Here is a 21,237-nt window from a genome sequence, read left to right as displayed (position 1 = left end):
AGAAGACATAACAGTCATCAATATTTATGCCCCCAATCAGGGAGCACCAAAATATACCAAGCAACTACTAACAGAACTAAAGGGAGATATTGACCAAAACACAATTATACTAGGGGACCTAAATACATCATTGACAGCTATGGATAGATCATCCAAACAGAAAATAAATAACAAAATAGCAGCCCTAAATGACACATTAGATGAAATGGACATAATTGACATATATAGAGCACTTCATCCTAAAATATCAGACTATACATTTTTTTCTAGTGTACAGGGAACATTCTCAAGGATAGACCATATATTGGGACATAAAACTAACCTCAGCAAATTTAAGAAGATTGAAATCATACCAAGCATATTCTCTGATCACAAGGCTTTGAAATTGGATATCAACTGCAAAAAGAAAGCGGGAAAAAACACAAATACATGGAGATTAAACAACATACTTTTAAAGAACGACTGGGTCAAAGAAGAAATTAGAGGAGAGATCAAAAGATACATAGAAACAAATGACAATGAAAATACATCCTACCAAAATTTTGGGGATGCAGTGAAAGCAGTTTTTTGACAAACCCTTGGCTAGTCTCATTAAGATTAAAAAGAGAGAAGACCCTAATAAACAAAATCAGAAATGAAAAAGGGGAAGTTATCACTGATGCCACAGAAATACAAAGGATCATTCAAGAATACTATGAAGGACTATATACCACCAAATTCAATAACCTAGAAGAAATGGACAAGTTCTTAGAAACATATAGCCTTCCTAGGATGAACCATGAAGAATTGGAAAATCTAAACAGACTGATCACCAGTAATGAAATTGAATCAATCATCCAAAACCTTCCCAAAAGCAAAATTCTGGGACCAGATGGCTTCACTAGTGAATTCTACCAAACCTTCAAAGAGGATCTTATACCAATCCTGCTCAAACTCTTCTAAAAAATTGAAGAAGAGACAGTATGCCCTAACTCATTTTATGAGGCCAACATTACCCTGATACCAAAATCTGTCAAGGACAACACAAAAAAAGAGAATTACAGACCAATATCTCTGATGAATACAGATGTAAAAAACCTAAATAAAATTCTAGCAAATTGAATGCAACAATGTATTAAAAGGATTATTCATCATGACCAAATAGGGTTCATCTCAGGGGCACAAGGAAGGTTCAACATACGCAAATCCATCAATGTGATACATCACATAAACAAAATAAAGGACAAAAATCATCTGATTATATCAATTGATGCAGAAAAAGCATTTGACAAGATACAACATCCATTTATGATTAAAACACTTAATAAAATAGGTATAGAAGGAAAATACCTTAACATAATGAAGGCCATATATGACAAACCCTCAGCTAATCTCATAATTAACGGTGAAAAACTGAAGCCCTTTGCTCTACGTTCAGGAACACGACAGGGCTGTCCCCTATCACCTCTGCTTTTCAACATAGTGTTGGAAGTCCTCGCCAGAGCAATCAGGCAAGAGAAAGCAATAAAAGGCATCCGAATTGGGAATGAAGAAGTTAAATTGTCACTCTTAGCAGATGACATGATGCTATATAGAGAAAACCCTAAAGACTCCACCAAAAAGCTACTAGAAATAATCAACGAATACAGTAATGTGGCCGGTTACAAAATCAACGTACAAAACTCCATTGCATTCCTATATACTAACAATGAAATCTCAGAAAAAGAAATTAAAAACAAAAATTCGTTTTGCAATTGCAGCAAAAATAATAAAATACCTAGGAATAAACTTAACCAAGGATGTGGAAGACCTATAAGCTGAAAACTACAAGACATTTTTAAAAGAAATGGAAGGAGACAAAAAGAAATGGAAAGACATTGCATGCTCACGGATTGGAAGAATCAACATAGTTAAAATGGCCATATTACCCAAAGCAATATACAGATTTAATGAAATCCCCATCAAAATCCCCATCAAAATCCCAGTGGCATTTTTTAAAGAAATAGAACAAAAAATCATCAGATTTGTTTGGAACCACAAAAGACCCCGAATAGCCAAAGTAATCTTAAGAAAAAAGAACAATACTGGAGGTATCACACTTCCTGACTTTAGCTTGTACTACAGGGCAACAATAATCAAAATAGCATGATATTGGCAGAAAAACAGACACATAGACCAATGGAATAGAATTGAGAACCCAGAAATACAACTACATATATATCGACAGATAATTTTTGACAAAGAAGCAAAAAACATGCAATGGAGTAAAGACAGCTTCTTCACTAAATGGTGCTGGGAGAATTGGAAAGCCACGTGCAAAAGAATGAAACTGGACTGCTATCTGTCACCATGTACCAAAATTAATTCAACATGGATCAAAGACCTATGCATAAGACCTGAAACAATAAACTGCATAGAAGAAAACATAGGTACTAAACTTATGGACCTTGCTTTCAAAGAGCATTTTATGAATTTGACTCCAAAGGCAAGGAAAGGAAAAGCTAAAATAAATGAATGGGACCATATCAAACTTAAAACCTTCTGCACAGCAAAAGAAATCCTCGCAAAATAAAGAGGCCACCAACTGAATGGGAGAAGATTTTTGCAAACAATGCCTCCGATAACGGGCTAATATCCAAATATACAAGGAACTCATGCAACTCAACAACAAAAAAACAAACAACCCAATTGAAAAATGGGCAGAGTAAAGACATTTCTCCAAAGAGGGCATACAAATGGCAAATAGACATATGAAAAAATGCTCAACATCACTAATCATCAGAGAAATGCAAATAAATACCACAATGAGATATCACCTCACCCCAGTCAGAATGGCTATCATCAACAAGACAAATAGTAACAAGTGTTGGAGAGGCTGTGGAGAAAAAAGAACCCTCATACATTGTTGGTGGGAATGCAGACTGATGCAGCTGCTATGGAAGGCAGTGTGGTGGTTCCTCAAAAAATTACAAATAGAATTACCATATGACCCGGCAATCTCTCTCCTGGGTATCTACCCAAAAAATCTGAAAACATTTATACATAAAGACACGTGTGCTCCAATGTTCATTGCAGCTTTATTGATGGTGTCCAAGACACAAAATGTCCTCTGATAGATGAATGGATAAAGAAGTTGTATATATATATATATATATATATATATATATATATATATATATACACACACACAATGGAATACTATTCGGTGGTAAGAAAAGATGAAATAGGACCATTTGTGACAACATGGCTGGATCTTGAGATTATAATGCTAAGCGAAATAAGTCAGACAGAAAAAACAGAACCATATGATTTCACTGATATGTGGTATATAAACCAAAAACAACAAAAGAACAAGACAAACAAATGAAGAAACAAAAACTCATAGACACAGACAATAGTTTAGTGGTTACCAGAGGGCAAGGGGGGTGGCAGGTGGGAGATGAGGGTAAGGGGGATCAAATATATGGTGATGGAAGGAGAACTGACTCTGGGTGGTGAACACACAATGGGATTTATAGATGATGTAATACAGAATTGTACACCTGAAATCTCTGTAATTTTACTAACAATTGTCACCCCAATAAACTTAAAAAAAAAAAAAAAAAAAAGAATCTCAAGAAACAGTTTCTCTCATTGACTGCACTTACCTCATACTCTTTAACCTGTCATGTTCCTCCATGGCTGTGTATTGTTTATCAAACCTAGCATAAAATACTCAGGTCCCACTGTTTCTTTGGATCTTCTTCTCCTTATGAAGGCTGCCATGTCACATATAACTTATATTAAGTATATTTGTATAGTTTTCTCCTATTAGTCTTTGTCAGTTTAATTTTCAGATCCAGCCAGGGACTTTACGAGCATTGAAGAAAACTCTTTCCTCCCTTACAATTTCTCATTTCTCTTTCTTTCCTTCCTTCCTTCCTTCCTTCCTTCCTTCCTTCCTTCCTTCCTTCCTTCCTTCCTTCCTTCCTTCCTTCCATGTTCAACAACTCTTAGTGATAATTATCCTGGGCCTGACAAGTGACAAATAAATTATACTTGCTTTAGTGCATAGTGCGACAAGGAGTATGTTAAATGTTTCAAGGGAGCAGTAACAAAAGGCAATAGGAATGCAAAAGGTAGAGTGGAATGAAACATGAGTAATGTATAAGCTGGGAGCAAAGGTAGACTACCTTAAACATTTTACTTCTAGAGCCTTGATATAGATATATCTTCAATTTTGAGCCTCTGTTAATGGAAATAATGAGGAGACTAAGTTAATTCAACTTTCTACTCATGTTTAAAGTGATGTGTTAAGAACCTCAAGGGGAAAAACTTTGAGGAGGAGTAATGTTTAGGGTGGAACTTTGTCAGAAAAGGAAAAAAACCTCTTCCTCTACCCTCCTAGGTTCTATAGCTGGGTCCCAAAATACCACTGACAAAAGAGAGACGAACAAGAGGAAAAAAAACAAACAGTTTTAGTTACATATAAATGCAAGGGCGTTCACAAAGAAAAATGTGGCACAAAAATGTGGCCAGATGATCAATGCTTACATGTCATTATTGGCTAAACAAAGGAAAAGAGGTTTGGGGCTTCTGGATGGAAGAGGCAAGTTACAGGAAAGTAAGGGGAGAAAGTATGTGTTAAATAAGGGATGTTTTGTTACGCAGATAAGAGTCTCTCAGGTGACTGCTGTCTCCCTGGAGTAACTCTCCTTCTGGTATGGAGATATCTTTACAAACGTAAATTTCCTTTACAAAAGGGAAAATTTATGCATTATTTTTTAAGGTAGTTCAAGGGAGGTAAAGAGCTTTCTCTGGGTCTGCAGGTTCTCAATTGCCTTCAACTCAAAATAACCCACATGCTAAAGAGGCATATTTGAGATCATATGTTCTAGTATCTTTCACCTTGAGTAAACTGTCATATTTAATTAGGTGGAGAATAATATCAAGACATTTTCAGGGAGCGATAACATAAGCAAAAAAAGAGAAATATGAAAAAATATAGGGCATTTGGAAGAATAATTTTTTTGTTTAACAGTGTGGGATATTTTAACAAATGAAATAGGAGTGAAACCTCTAAGCACGTTTCTGCTCAAAAGGAAAAGCATGTAGGATGAGGTTAGGGCCAAATAATTTAAAAGATGGTAATGTATTTGCTTGAAGAAGATTTAATAGCACTTGGTATTTGTAAAAAAATTACAGTTGAAAAATTTTGCTAAAATTTACTATTACTAAAAAGGTCAGAAACAACGGTTAAGTGAAAAATAAATGATTGGAAAATAAAGTGTCATTTTAAATTTGCAATGGTATCAAAATGGCAGTTGGTGAGTGATAAAAGAAGCATGGTGGTGTGAGATGTCCAGGTCTCTCCCTTTGAAGTTACAACAACTTGGACACCTATAATTCAAGAAAGGATTCCCTGCTCACACACAAACATGTCTGAGAGATCTGCACGTTGAGACATTTGAAGGTGGAGGTATTGGAGCAAACAGAGGAGACAGGACAGGAGTGGAGGTGGTGAGGACAGAGGCTGAAGTCACTCACAGTCCAGCACTCACTGAGGATCCAGTAGATGTGACAGTAATTTAGGATTGGGTTGCAGTTTCCACTGGGCAAACCAGAGGGGCAAAGTCAGCAACTGGGCCTGGGTGGCCAGCACACATTTATACTGAGCCTAGGGTCAGGGGTAGATAAGTAGTACAAAAGGTCACAGCATTCCATAAACTGGCATCACAAGACAAAGGGACCTGCAGATTCAGAAACCTGCCCACCCCAACCCCCTGTGGCTGCCCAGCAATAAAATCCTTACTTGGCAGATTGGCAGATCACAAAGGCTGAAAAAAACTTTCCAGCCTAAGTTGTCTATACTCATTGTGGCTAAACCCACTAGGGAAAACAGAGCCTCAGAAACATGAATCTACTTCCCTCACCCACCCTTCCCCCACCCTCCCATGGCTACCTGGTAGAGGTAGTTGGGTAAATTCAGGCGGAGAGATTGTGCTGGTGGCTTCTGGCTATAGGAAGGCTGTGCTGGGAACACACAGGCCAGGAAACCCATAGCCTGACACTTCAATTCACAGGAATGGTGCCTGAGACTGAGGTGACCTGGTTGTAAAAGGGGTTCCTACCTCCTCAGGGAATACCAGGTGTTTCCCATGGCCCAGTTGACACTACTTCCAGACATCCTGGAAGCCCCAGTAGTGCAGGTAAGAGAAAATAAAAACTTACTCTTCAGCACCACCTACTGGAAAACAAAAGAAAGATCTCTACTTATCAACCTGCTAAACAGTGGTGTCAAATACTTAAAAAAGAAGGGAAGATTTCATTCCCATAAATGCAAATGCTCAGGCAGAGAAATAACACATCAAGCACAATGAATAATCAAGGTAACAGGGAATTCAGAAAGAAAAAATAAAATCTCTAAATAAACTTAAAGACATGGAGGACTGTGATTTACATGGTAGAGAATTCAAGACTACAGTTATGGAAAAACTCAATGATGTTCAAGAAAACTCAGAAAAGCAATTCAATGAGCTCAGAAATAAAATCAATAAACAAAAGGAGTACTTCACCAAAGAGATTGAAACTATAAAAAATAACCAAGCAGAAATTCTGGAGCTGAAGAACTCAATAAATGAAACGAAGAAGAAACTAGCAAGCTTAGGGAATACAACAAACAAGATGGAGGAAAGAAATAGTGATTTTGAAGGTAGAAATCTAGAAATGACTCAGGTGGAAGAAGGGAAAGAATCAAGAGGAAAAAGAGAAAGAATTCTACAAGAACTATCTGACTCCATTAGAAACAGCAATATAAAAATAATGGGTATACCTGAAGGAGAAGAGCAGAAGGGAATAGACAGCCTATTCAAAGAAATAATCAATGAGAACTTCCCAAACATATGGAAAAAACTGGATCCTTGTATCCAAGAAGCTAATAGAACACATGATTATCTCAGTCCAAAGAAGTCTTCTCTGAGGCATTATATTAAAACTGTCAAAAATGAATGACAAAGAATTCTCAAGGCATCCAAAGAAAAGAAGACAGTAAGTCTATAAAGGAAATCCCGTTAGATCATTATCATATTTTTCAACAGAAACACTGTAAGCTAGGAAAGAGTGGAATCAAATATTCAAATTATTGAAAGAGAGAAATCACCAGTCAAGAATAATATATCCAGCAAAGTTATCATTTATATGTGAAGGAGGGAAATATATATAGCATTACAGCCTATCTTAAGCAATATGAAAAATCTCAAATAAACAACCTAACATTTCACCTTAAAGAACTAGAAAGGAAAAAAAAGAAAGAAAATGAAAAAGAAAAGAAAAAACAAAGCCCAAAGCAGTAGAAGGAAGGAAATAATAAAAATTAGAACAGAATTAAATAAAATAGAGAACAAGAAGACTGTAGAAAAAAATTTAATGCAAATACTTAAAAAGAAAGGACGATTTTATTTCCACAAATGCCCAGGCAGAGTTGGTTTTTTGAGAAGATTAATAAAATTGACAATCCTCTGGCTAGATTCATGAAGGAGAAAAGAAAAAAAGAATCAAATAATCAAAATCAGGAATGAAAAAGGAGAAGTTACAATGGACATCACAGAAATACTAAGGATTACACAAGAATACCACCAAATTTGATAACCTAGAGGAAATGGACGAGTTCTTTGAAATATATAGCTTTCCTAGACTAAATCATCAAGAATTGGAAAATCTAAATAGACCAATCAACAGTAAGGAAATTGAAACAGTCATGAAAAACCGCCCAAAAAGTGAAAGTCCAGGACCAGATGGCTTCAGCAGTGAATTCTACCAAACATTCAAAGATGATTTAATATCTGTCCTTCTCAAACTCTTCCAAGAAATTGAAGAATGGACAATGCTCCCTAACTCATTTTATGAGACCAATATTACCCTGATACCAGTCAAGGACAACATAAAAAAGGAAAATTACAGACCAATATCTCTGATGATAATAGATGCAAAACTCCTAAACAAAATACAAACAAACTGAATAAAACAATACATTAATAAGATAATATATCACAATCAAGTGGAGTTCATTCTAGGGGCACAAGGATGGTTCAAGATAGGCAAATTGATCAATGTGATACACCACATTGATAAAATAAAGGGTAAAAATTATATGATCACATCAATAGATACAGAAAATGCACTTGACAATACACAACAGCCATTTATGATTAAAATGGGTAAAAAAGGAATGTACCTCAACATACTGAAAGCCATATATGACAAACCCTCAGCTAATATAAAACTCAATGGTGAAAAATTGAAAGCTTTCCATCTAAGATCAAGAACTAGACAAGGATCCCCCACTCTCACCTCTGTTATTCAACATAGTCCTGGAAGAATGAAGAAGTAAAATTGTCACTTTTTGCAGATGATATGATTCTTTATAGAGAAAACCATAAAGGCTCCACCAAAAAACTATTAGAAACAATAAACAAATACAGTAAAGTTGCAGGATATAAAATCAATGTACAAAAATATGCTGTGTTCCTATAGTAACAAAAAAATATTAGAAAAAGAAATTTTAAAAATTCCATTTGTAATTGCAACAAAAAGAATAAACTACCTAGGAATAAACTTATTGAAGGATGTGAAGGACTTATATGCTAAAAATGTTGAAAGAAATAGAAGAAGACACAAAGAAAGGGAAAGATATTCTGTGTTCATGGATTGGAAAAATCAACATAGTTAAAATGAGCATATTATCTAAAGCAATATACAGATTTAATGCAATTGTCATCAAAATTCCAATGTCATTTTTCAAAGAAATAGAACAGAAAAATCATCATCAAATTTGTATGGAACCACAAAAGAGCCCACATAGCCAAAGCAATCCTGAAAAAACAAAACAAAACAAAGCCAGAGGTATCACACTGACTTCAAATGACACTACAAAGTTGCAATAAACAAAGCAGTATGGCATTGACAGAAAAACAGATGAACTGACCAATGAAACAGAATTGAGAGCCCAGAAATAAACCCACATGTGTATGGGGCAACTGATTTTCGACAAAGGAGCCAGAAACATACAATGAAGAAAAGAAAGCCTCTTCAATAAATGGTGTTGGGACAGTTGGAAAGCCACATACAAAAGAATGAAGCTATACTGCTATTTGACACTGTACAAAAAAAAAATTAACTCAAAATGGATCAAAGACCTAATATAAGGCCTGGGACAATAAAATACATTGAAAAAAGCATAGGTACTAAATTTATGGACCTTGATCTCAGACAGGATTTTATGAACTTGACCCCAAAGGCAAGGGAAGTAAAAGCTAAAATAAATGAATGGGACTATATCAAATTAAAAAGCTCCTGTACAGCAAAAAGAAACTATTAACAAAACAAAAAGGAAACCAACCTAATGGTGTTTTTTTTGTACACCTGAAAATATTTGCAAACAATACTTCCGATAAGGGGCTAATACCCCCAAAATATAAAGAACTCATATAACTCAACAACAAAAAAACAATCTTATTAAAAAATGGGCAGAGGGCCTTAATAGGCATTTTTACAAGAAACCATACAAATGGCCAACAGACATATAAAAAGATGTTCAACTTCACTAGCTACAAGTGAAATGGAAATCAAAACCACAGTGAGATACCACCTCATACATCTTAAAATGGCTATTATTAATAAGACAAGTAAGAAGTGTCAGAGAGGTTGCGGAGAAAAAGGAACCCTCATATATTGCTGGTGAAGATGTATGGAAAACAGTATGGAGGTTCCTAAAAGAATTTAAAATAGAGCTACCACATGACCCAGTGATCCCTCTTCTGGGTATCTACCCCCAAATTTTGAAAACATTTATTCATAAAAATATATGTACACTTATTTCATTGCAGTATTATACACAGTAGACAAGACGTGGAAATAACCTAAGTGTCCTTTGATAGATGATTGGATAAAAAAAATATGCTACATATCTACAATGATATACTATTCTGCAGTAAGAAAAGATGAAATACTGCCATTTGCGACAACATGGATCGATCTTGAGATTATTATGCTAAGCGAAATAAGTCAGATAGAAAAGGACAAGAACCATATGATTTCACTCATATGTGGGATATAAGAGAAAGTGGAAAAAGAACAAACAAATGATAGACACAGACAACAATATGGTGTTTATCAGAAGGGAAGGTGGGTGGGTGGGGTATGAAGAGAGTAAAGGGAGTCACATTTATGGTGACAGAAGGAGACTAGACTTTGGGTGCTGAATACACAATGCAATATACAGATGATGTATTATAGAATTGTGCACTTGAAACTTATGTAATTTACTAACCAATGTCAACTTGATAAACATAGTAAAAAAATACAGCAGTTGGCAAAATGTCGATGGTGTTGAAACTGTTTTATCAGAAGCACTGCTTCAAAAGGTCCTGTATTTCTAAGACGTATGGGGTTTGGTGTGGCAGGTGGGGAGTGGTAAACTCAGGTGAGGATGGAAAGTCAGGTTGGGGTCACAGGCTTTTAAAGCCATTCTCAGGAATTCTAACTTTTTCCTACAGGCAGTGGTAGGATCCAAGGTGGGACACCCCAAAATATCTCACAATGGCATATTGATCACTTTGAATTAAAGTTACTTCACAAGCAGCTAGTGCCCGAAGGGCAGCTGGACACTCCCTTGTCTCTTTGGATGAAGGAAGTAAATCTCCCATGCGAAAGGTATTCTCTCTGCACCTGGACGTTACCACCTATTGCTAGAGTTAAACAACTCAGAGCCAGAAAGTCTGTAAAAACAAATCTTGTTGCCTCTTTTCTAATTTACTCCTTTATTTAAATTCTTCATGAGCAAATACCCAAACCTTGCTTAGATTGTTTTCTAATGAGCACTACCTTTTATTGTCTTGTGAATATCTCGCACATTTATTGTTTCTTAGTCTAAAAAGTTTAAAAACGTGCCTGCTTCAGTCATGTCTTTGAGCCTCATGTTATGATCTGAGCATCTTATTACGACCTTCCATGTGACCCACATATGAAATTGGGCTTTCTCTTGTTAACCTAGTCTTGTTTCAATTTTACTACGAGTCTAGCCATAAAAACTAAAGAAATGTGTGTGTATGTATGTGTGCGTGTGTGTGTGCGTGCGTGTGTTTGTGTGTGTGTGTGTGTGTGTGTGTGTGTGTGTGTGTGTGTAAATTCTCCCTGTCCCTGATAGCAGATGAATATGCAGTGTTCTGGAAAGGTCATTCAGGCTAAGGGTTGGATCGGACAGGGGATGAGACTGGTAGGAAGGAGGGTGTGTTATAGAAGCCCCTAGGAAGAGCAGTGAAGGACTGAGTAGTGCAAGATAAAGTGATGTGCTAATAATTTCTTCCCATAAACAATAACTTCTAAAATGATTTTCAGAATTGCTCCCAATTTAGTGAATGAAAATGGGAAAAACAAGAAAGGCTAAATAAAACTTGCTGAAAGCCTACAAGGCCACAACGCAGAAGGGAAGGGAGTGATAGGGAAATAAAATATCAAAGTTTAATTAGAATATTAGGTAAAAATCTCAAATTTGATTCTGTTACATCTTAGAGATTTGATAACACAAGGGAAAGTTAAAGGGAATACAAAAAGATCCTTAGAAATTATATGGGATGAGAATGTAGCAGTGTTAGGGCAATAGAAGGTGATTATGAGAAGCCAAAGGGTGAAAGATTTGGGGCTCACTTCTGCTTTTGCCACATGATTACCTCCCCTAACTGATACCAACTCCTAATATTTTCACTTTTTTACTTCTATTTTGAAACTATTTTTAATACCTGTGACGTTTCATAATTACAGTGATTTTTTTCTTCTTCAAGTGCATGCTTTATTAGAGATTATTATTTGTATATATTTGGGAACTAAATGTTTTCAAATAAAATTGTTTCTCCACATTTTAATGAAAGTTAATAGAAAAAATTTTCAATGTAAAATATGCTGTATGACAACATATAAGGAACCTATCAGCTCCAGAGGTTTTGAATGAAGTGTTTAACAATTGGGTGGTCTCATTCCACTGACTGGGTCAACAGCAGTACATACTGCTATCAGGTATGTGAGGGGAAGGTATACAAGCAACAAGGATAGTGGTATAAGAAAGGCAAACTTTTATCTTTACCTTCTTAGGGTTCTTTTTGGCTGGGCCTGAGAGTTAAATTGATGTAAGACAGATCAAAAGGAGAAAAGCATACACATTTATTTAATACAAGTTTGAGGTGACCTGGGAGCCTTCATAAGGAATGAAAATCCAAAGAAATGGAGCAACCTACTTGTTTTTTTATATGAGGCTGAATAAAGAGAGGCAATTGTGGAAAAGTGACTCAACTAGTGGGGAAAACAAAAATTATTTTAACAAGGTCTGTTTGTGTACAATTCTCTAGGTCTCAACTTCTTGTCCTTGATGATAAAAATGTTACTTTCCTTCTGGTACAGGGAGGAAATCTTTCACATAGGAATTTTATCTCCCACTTTTAAGAACAAGGAAGTTCAGAGAGTTTTTCTTGTATTTGTTGTTTCTTAAGTGCCTTGAACTCAAAATAGTCCATCTGGCAAGGTTGCATATTTTGGGGTGGCATGTCTGACTTCCTTCAGCACCATGCCTCCATCCCAGTTTGGTTAAGATTCTCTCCACTATCAGTCCAAGAGATTAGGGGATTTACAACGTTATAGTTGTTAGAAGATTTTTCATGGATCCAACAGAGTACAATTTGGAAAGAAGTATGTGGTGAGTGAATGTGTGTGTGTGTGTCCCTGAACAACAGTGGCTTTTTCCAGTCCATAACCACAATCTCAAGAAAAACCTATAGACCACTGGAAGAAAATGTATTCTTGAAGATGCATGTACCACAAGACTGGTATGAACATATTCCCTTTGAACTGTGAAAGTTGAGAAATATTTGGGTCAGTATGATTAAGCAAGTACTCTCCTTATATCCATCTATTGGTTGGATCACTAAGACACCCTGCTAGAAATATGTTGGATTTTTAAAAAAGGGAAAAAACAATTAAATAAGGCCTAGTCCCGGACTGAAGCCAGCTTATAAATGAATGTGGGAGATAAGGGCAAACAGAGGAGAATATTAGAGAGGGAGCTTAATAGGAGAAAGATCAAATCCCATGTGGGGATCAGGAAAGGTGTCAGGGTTTAATGGCCTTTTTCTCTTTGCCTCTTCATATTTACTTTTATTGAGGTATATTTTATGTAAATTGGCGGATCTTAAGTGTTAGAGATTAATGCATTTGACAAAGGTATGACTCACACTATGTAACACACACACACACAGAACATTACTGTTACCTAGAGTTCTCATGTCCCTTCCCAGACAATCTTTGTACCTCCTACTAGAGCAAAACACCAGTAAATTTTGCCTAGACTTGAACTTTATCTAAATGGAATAGCATAGCAAATAGCCCTTTGTATTTGTCTTCTTTTGCTCAGCAGATACTCTTGAGGTTTATCCATGTTGCTGCATATGTCAGTTTCATTCCTTTTTATTTCTCAGTAGTATTCCATTTTCTGAATACACCACAGTTTATCTGTTATGTTTTTTGATGGACATTTGATGGTTTCCAATCTTTAGCATTAATGAATAAAGATGACACAGTTTTCCGGTACAAATCTTTTTGTACAATATGCCTTTACTTCTCTTGGGTAATACTACCTGGTGGAACTGTTGGGTCATAGGGTAGGCATATGTTTAACTTTATAAGAAACTGTCAAATATTCTTTTAAAGTCGTTGTACTAGTACTTTATCCTTAATATTAGCAGTATATACGTTTTCTCTGTATCGTCACCAGCTTTTGGTATTGTTAGTCTTATTAACTCTAAATATTCTAGTTTGTGTATTGTATTATTTTATTATGGTTTTAAGTTGCATTTCTCTAATAACTAATGAGGTTTAGCACTTTTTATGTACTTATTGAATACTTATGTATCTTCCTTTTCATTGGCTTTTGAGTTTTTAGATGGGATTTTGACAGTTGATGTTCAGGGACAGAGAGGATGTTCCAAATATAGGAATAAGCATTGACTAAAAATCAGAACTTTTATCCAGGTGGGTATGTTGGGTAGTAACACTGATAAAAATGGTCATTAGAATATATTGATCAATGTTTCTCAGTAGATTTAGTGTTAAAGAGTATATATTTTTTCTGTGTTTTAACTTCCCTACTTCCGTGTTTCCCCAAAAATAAGACCTAGCCAGACAATCAGCTGTAATGCGTCTTTTGGAGAAAAAATAATATAAAACCCGGTCTTATTTTACTATAAGACCGAGTCTAATATAATATAATGTAATGTAATGTAATGTAATGTAATGTAATGTAATGTAATGTAATATAATGTAATATAATATAATACCGGGTCTTATATTAATGTTTGCTCCAAAGGACGCATTAGAGTGGATTGTCCGGCTAGGTCTTAATTTTTGGGAAACACAGTTGGGTTTTTTTTCAGTGATTAGAGAAGTTATATATTTTTATATTGAGCATTTAGAAAGTATAGCGAATTCACAGAAGAAAATAAAAATAAACTAAAAGTCTTCTATATGTATATAACTAATCTTAATATTTGAGTTAGTGTATATCATTCTAGTCTTCTCTCAATTTTTATACACACACCAGAGAGAATACAAAAGTAGAACCTCACAGTGCTTATTTGGTAAACTTTTATTTTTAATGAACACTATATAATAAACATTTTTCTATAGATTTAAATGTTCTTCCACAACATAATTTAAAATGGCTGGATATATTTAATTACATAAATATTTTATCATGTCTATAACAAATTTCATAGTCAGGCATATTAGTTACTTTCAGTTTTTCACATAGCAATAGTATTTCAGTAAACATATATTACAGCAAAATGTTCAAACATTTATTGAAGGATTCTATCTATTCTCTACTGGAATTGAGAAGTAACTTTTACCACATGTTGATAGAGTCTCTTTCTTTACACTGTTTCATTGTCCTGCTTGTTCTTCCTATACTTGTTCCACTCTATTTTAATTATTTTCTATTATTTTTATTGATATCTAATAGGGCAAAGCACACTTCATTTTCAAAAACTCTGCTACTCTCTCACTTAATCTTCCAACTAATATTTTTAATAAGTTTGACACTTAGACATTTGAAAAATAGTGAATCTTTTGAACATTAAGATATTCCTATTCTTAACTCTTGGCTTTATTGGAAATGACACTTGTATTTTACTTTTCTCCTTGACATCAGCCTTTGAATTTTAAAATGTAGTATGTAACATGTTAAGAACCTATCCAAGAGCTACCTAAAATTTGTTTTGTTTTTTTAATCAGGCATAGAAACTAAATTTTATTAACTTAATACATTTCTTGTATCAAGATGATCATATAATTTTTCTTTCTTTACATAGTATATATATATATATATATATATATATATATATATATATATATATAATAATATTAATAGAGTCCAAGTTTGAATAAGAGCTTGCATTTCCGGAATAACCATACTTGATCATGAATAACATATTATCATTTTAAGGTACAGGTCAGTGATTTGCTAATATTTTGTGTGGAGTTTTTGTTATCTGAATTCTTAAATGAGATTATGATTCTTTCTTTTCTTTTTTATAACCTCATGCTTCTATAATACTATATTCAGAAAATAAATCTGAGAAATTTTGTCTTTAAATCTGTTTTATAACCATGCTGTCTAATACACACGTAACTATTGAGCAGTAGAATATGGCTAATCTGGATTGAAAATTTCTGTAAGTGTAACATACATGCTGGACTTCAAAGATCCAGCCTTAAAAATAAATGCAAATATCTCATTTTTATATTGATTATATGTTGGAATAATATTTCAGACATATTGGCTTTTATAAAATCTAATTTTTTAGTTAATATAGTATTTAAATTATTCATATATTATTAAATTTGCCCAATTTTTATTACTTATATGTAACTTTCATTATTTTTCTGTTGTGTACTCCTATCTATAACATTCTAAATAGGAGGTGAATGGTCTAGTCCTTAGAAGTTTGAAAGGAATTGTTTATTACAAAAATTAAAACAGTGTGGTATGAGGGCAAGAATAGACAGACAAATCAATGTAATGCATTGGAAGTGTGGAATTTACCTTTTTGGATAATGAAACTTTAATAAGAACTTTAATGTCTTTGTATTTTTGTTTAGTGAGCTACATTTAAAATTCAATTTTTGATAATGCATATTTTCCAAAAAATTATTTTTTAATTCAGCTTGTCAGTGTTATTAGTATAGAGTTATACATTTTTTAACATTACTATCAGTTGCAGGGCTCCTCAACTGGGGGTGATTTTGCCTTTCCTGGGGACATTTGGCAATGTATGGAAATATATTGACTGTCATAGCTGGGGGTGGGAGTGCTACTGGCATCTAGAAGGAAGGAAGGAAGGAAGGAAAGAAGGAAGGAAAGAAGGGAGGGCGGGAGGGAGGAAGGAAGGGAGGAAGGAAGGTTTAGCTTTACTACGGTTTTACATTGCCGAAGTATAGGGCAATTACCTCTAAAAAATAGGGTGTGGATTAAAGCCAGGGGCAGCCACGTCAGAGAGTTTTGCCCTATGCCAGAAAGAGACTATTCCCTCTTTGTTTGCTGGAATAATATCCCTGTTCACTAACTGGCACAGCCTGTCTCTTCAGAGGCCAGCTGTGGCATGGGCCTTAGTTTCCTTGGCTTACTCTATGGCTCAAACATAAACTGGGAGCAAATTATGCAGAGTCATCTCGCCCTTGTTAGATCTAGATTTGCAACACCCTCCCCACACCTCCTATCACTGTTCTAATACCCATTTCCACTCCAGGCTCTGCTATTCTGTACTTGGGGTCAGTTGTGAATAGTGAGTTGTCCAGCAATTCTCCTAATCTAGTCTGCTTGTCAATATTCTGCAGAATTTCTTGACTTTTCCTACAATAATTGGGTTTTCTTCCTTGATTTTCAGAGCTGATACAACTTTCCACAATTTTTGAAATCCTTTGGTTCTTGGGAATTTGGGAGATTGGAAAATTAAACGCAGGGATTTAGACCAAAAGTCTGCTTTTTAAAATTTTAAGTTAAATAGCTTATTAAAACTCTATCGAATCAATGGGATACACTGATATATCTCCTAATTTTTGTAGTTCTTAAAGTCTGGTCTACAGACTAACTGCATCAGAAATACCTGGGGATTGCTTCATGATTGGAGATTTTCAAGTCCTATCTTAGAGATTCTGAATTAGAAGGTATGTGTAGGTCTGGGAACATGCATTTTAAATCCCTCTCCAAGATTTTTCTTTTTATGACCCACCAGGTTTGATGTCACTGTTCTAATCACTATACTTTGTGATTATGATGTCTTATTATTCTATTTTTGATTTTAGAACGCTTCTTCCATTCCAACTCCCACGGATAACAGAGTACATTGTAGTCTTTATTATGAGAGCAAATTTAAATTAATTTTTCCTTTAGAATCTCATGGCCGTTATTAAGATAACTGAGGACCTTCTGAAATTATTGCTCTAACTGTAGGGTGATTATACATCTGAATAGGGCACTATTTGAAAATAAGAGAGTAATCCCCTATAAATTCTTTGCTGGAGTTCTTAGATCTGGAGAAGTGATTTCATCGTGAGTTGGTGATTATTTGGGAAAATCCTATTATGCCTTTTAAAAATGATAGTGTGGGAATGATGTGGGGAAAACGAAGAGGAACAGCTGGAGGCTGTGCAAGTATTTTCATGAACAGGACGTTCCACGGCCAGGAGGGAATGCATTTTATGGGAATGTTAAAATAAAAATGTTGTACTTCATGAATATATTTTTACCAGTGTTATTTAGAAATTTCAACTGGCTTTATTATCTGGGGTAATAAGCATAGAAATGTCTATTGCTAAAGATTTAGATGACACATTCTGGTTTTATTTGCGGGGGAGGGATTGGCTATTTATATTAATTCATCATTAAAATTCACTGATATCAGTTAGATATGTTCGTGCTTAGAATGGCACATGCAAATACATGAAAATAAGTCGTTTTTAATCTAAGAACTCTGCCCTCAGCATTCGAGCATCTGGTTCCCCTTCTCTTGCCTGCCAAGGCTAACAGCCAGAACCCCTTAAGAAGAGGGATTAGAAGTAAAACCCTGATAAATTCCATTCAGTTTGAGCTTTGTACCAGTAACAGAAGGACATTTGTTGTCCATCTGTCTTTGGGTAAAACAGGGGACAAGCACTGCAGTGCAATAGACAGTCCTGAGTCTATCTTGTGGTGTGTTTTTATTCAGACTGCCATCCGATGACACAGACATATACCACTCTGTACTCTGAAATCACCAAAATAAAGTTGCTTCAGGCCCCCTCTGTAATTCTGGGCTAACTAAACACTAACATCCACATCTAAATGGTTTGTGTGATTACACACACAAACTGCAGGTTTTCTGTTAGGTTTACCACTCCCGGAGGAGCTTTAAATCTCCTTGTAGCCAGTCGCTAATTTCTTCTACTTCCTATTCTGTGTATAAGTGCAACCTGGGATTCAAAGCAGAAAAGCATTTGCAAGGCTTAGGGATTTAGCACTCCACCTTTGAGAACAAAACAAAATAATAAACAAAAACTTTGTGTCGATCATTGGATCATTAAGATGAGAAAAAATTAATTTAATTATAGAAGGTGTGCACATAAGAGGATGGATCTTGAGATTATCATGCTAAGTGAAATAAGTCAGACAGAAAATGTCAAGAACCATATGAGGTGGGTGGTAGAAGAGGGTAAATGGAGTCAAATATATATTGATGGAAGGAGAACTGACTCTGGGTGGTGAGCACACAATGCAATATATAGATGATGTGTTATAGAAATGTACACTTGAAACCTATATAATTTTACTATGTCATCCCAATAAATTTAATAAAGATTAAAAAAAATAAGAGACATAGGTAAAATATGGAAAAACACACACAAAAAAAAACAGGTTAGGAAAAGAGCTATTTAGACCTAAAACATAAATCAAGGATAAGTGCACAAAAGGCATATAGAACAACAGTAAGAATATGTATTAGGTCCTGCCCATTGTTTCAACGTCTCTAAGTTCTCCCAGGGCACGAAGTATACACACACACATACACACACACACACACACACACACACACACACACACACACTATGGCCTCTGGCTGTATCTGTTTTATATTTCCACATAACAAATTGCTACAACCTTAGCAGCTTACAACATTAGTTCATAATCTCACAGCTCCCATGGGCCAGGAGTCTGGCATGTTTTAGGTGGGTCCCCTGCTTAGTGTCTCACACGGCTGAAATCAAGGTCTCGACTGACTACATCCTCATCTGGAGGTTTAGCTCCTGAAATCCACTTCCGAGCTCCCTCAGCTGGTTGGCAGACTTCATCTTCTTGCAGCTCCATGACTGAGGTTCCTATTTTCTTCCAAGCTGTCAGCCAGGGATCACTCTCAGCTCCTAGAGGCTGCTTTCCATAACCCAGAAGGCTCCTTCCCTAGGCCTCCCCACAACAGGGCAGTTACTGCTTCAAGGACAGCCTTACAGGTTCATTCGATTAGGTCAGGCCCACCCAGTATAATTTCCCTTTCAATGAACTCAAAACTCAAAGCCAACTAATTAGGGGCCTTTATTCTATCTGTAAGATCCCTTCACCTGTGCCATATAATGGAACCTGATTGTAGGGTTGATATCTCATCATAATCACAGTTTCTGTCTGCACTCGGGAGGGAATTACTCATATATGAAGCATGTAAAACAGGGGACTAGGATTTGGGGGAACCAGCTCAGAATGCTGCCACCACAGGCACCCTTGTATTTACAGCCTCTATCTTAATCCGCACACCCTGACCCTCTGCATTCTACCTCACAACCTATTTTTGATTTTTATAAGCACGAGGTTATTATTTTATTTATGATTTCACTGTACTCCTAATCCTTGGCCTCGAGCTCCCAGGTCACCACTTGTGTTCCCTCGTGGTCTAGGCTGCTGTTGTTGCTTTAGTTAGAAACATGACTTAGCCGCTATACTTGGTCAGTTTCTCCATTAGAATAACCTCAAGCCAAGGAATTCACCTGGAGTCAAGATGCTCCCTCGTTGTTGAACGCTTGCCTGATGAATATCTCAGCTCTATGCAAGGTCTGTGAACCCTGTAAGCGGGAGAGGGAAGAGAAAATGGAATCCCTCCAGAAGCAGATGTATGTCTATAAATGTCCACATATCTATTGGGTAGGTGGCCAGCGACTGTTAGCTTGTGAAGAAAATAAAGAAAGAAGAATGTCTTCTACCTAGTCAGCCTTGTAGTTCCAAGATTAGTAGAGTCCCTTGTTAGAGGTTAAATGTCTGTTGAGGCTGCAGGATGGGATTGGGGGCGGGGGGGGACCTATCCTGGTCAGGTGGCCTCAAGTGCTATCATGACAAAGAATGTGCATTTTGCTAGAACTTGAATTGTAATTCAGAGTACATTCCTCCATAGAAACAAGGTTTAATGGTGTTTTGGTGACTAGGTCAACCTACAAACCCTGAAACAACAAAAGAGATGAGAAGTTTCTGTAAGTGCAGAAAGGTTCAAAGTGACTGTATGTTCACATTACATGTTGACTATTTCTTCTCTGGAGACTTGACTTAGCTAGTCAACCAAACCAAGCAGAGATGTCTTATTTTAGAGTGTGGAGAAGTGTTATCCTACTTTTAAAATTTATTTTCTCCCACAATGAGATACTGCTTCATATGAGTCACAATGGCTATTATCAAAAAGTCAACAAATAACATGCGTTGGCGAGGATGTGGAGAAAAGGGAAACTTTTTGCAGCCACTTTTTGCAAACCGGTGCAGCCACTATAAGCAGTATGGAGATTCCTCAAAAACCTAAAAATAGATGTATGATACAATCCAGCAATTCCACTTTTGGGTATTTATCCAAGGAAAATGAAAACACTGATTTGAAAAGATCGTATATGTACCTTTATGTTCATTGTAGCGTTATTTACAATAGCCAAGATATGGAAGCAACCTAGGGGTCCACTGATAGATAAATGGATAAAGAAGATGTGATAATATATATATATATATATATATATATATATGTATATATGTATATATATCACACAAAAAATGCATACAAGTGGACACTTTGGTCAACGTTTCTCAAGCAGTAGTTCACCATAATCAGAAGTGTCTGGATACTGATGGTAACCATTTTGATCACCTCTTGTAATTTTGATCACCTCTTGTAATTGCAGGAG

At 35.7% G+C, this 21,237-nt stretch overlaps 1 pseudogene; it reads right to left on the bottom strand.

Moving 5' to 3' along the window:
* The window catches only part of LOC109456492 (small ribosomal subunit protein uS2), a 141,717-nt pseudogene extending 122,318 nt beyond the window's left edge, over positions 1-19,399 (bottom strand).
* Between the last annotated feature and the right edge of the window lie 1,838 nt (positions 19,400-21,237).

Source organism: Rhinolophus sinicus, linkage group LG01 (genome assembly GCF_036562045.2).
Source record: "Rhinolophus sinicus isolate RSC01 linkage group LG01, ASM3656204v1, whole genome shotgun sequence".
Taxonomy (NCBI): Eukaryota; Metazoa; Chordata; class Mammalia; order Chiroptera; family Rhinolophidae; genus Rhinolophus; species Rhinolophus sinicus.
Note: the sequence above shows the minus strand (reverse complement) of the source record. Positions and strands in the feature narration are given on the sequence as shown.